This window comes from Vombatus ursinus, unplaced genomic scaffold, assembly GCF_900497805.2.
Source record: "Vombatus ursinus unplaced genomic scaffold, bare-nosed wombat genome assembly UNPS02014910.1, whole genome shotgun sequence".
NCBI lineage: Eukaryota > Metazoa > Chordata > Mammalia > Diprotodontia > Vombatidae > Vombatus > Vombatus ursinus.
This window is the reverse complement of record NW_020954688.1, coordinates 803,979-804,860: the sequence shown is the minus strand read 5'-3', so window position 1 is coordinate 804,860 and position 882 is coordinate 803,979.

Genomic DNA, 882 nt, shown 5'->3' with positions numbered 1-882 from the left:
TCTTCTCTCCTACACTTTCTTTTGGTGTCTCCCAAATACTGATTTAGCTCTGGCAATTTGTGGGGCAACCATTGCTTAATTAAGCATTGCTTAATAAATCAATATGGTCATAAGATTGAGCCTTTGTTTCCTCAGTTATTCATCTTTCACTGACCATACTAACTACCTCTCTACTACTCTACATGCATTTTTGTTGTATACTGAGTGTACAAATACAGTACAATAAATACAAAGAATGAAATATTATGGAGGAGACTACTTTCTAATGGGAAAGAGAACAAATACACACACACACACATGTGTGTGTGTGTGTGTGTGTGTGTGTGTGTGTGAGTGAAGTTAAGACCACCCCATTTGGCTCTAGTGCTAGGGCTAGGTAAGAACACTTTATGATTGAATCAAGCAAGGAAGGAAAGAAACAAGTTTTTATTAACCTTTTACTATGAGCCAGTCACAGTGCTAAGTGTTGGGGAGAAAAAATAAACAAGAAGAAATACAGTCTCTGTCCTCAAGGAGCTTATATTCTGGGTGAGGGCAGGGAATGAGGATACCTGGCACAGGAATTCCATAGGACATCTGGAATAGGACCAAAGAAAGAAGGCAATCTAGCTTCAGCTTCTCAACAAAATGGAGACTCTTCCCCTAGTGAGAGAAGTGAAGAGGGCCTTGTGGAGGGATTTTCTGTGGTGAATGGACCACAGGGAGTGGTAGGCTTGATGGGGTGGTGGGACTTGGACCCCAAAAATCCCCAAGATAATGTCTAAGTATCCCAGCCCCCCCCTTGCCCCTCTTCCTCTCTCCCTCTCCATCCTCCCCACCACCACATCCCCCACCCCCACCCCCAGCCATGAGAAAATTCTCTCCTTGTTACAGGCACAGAGT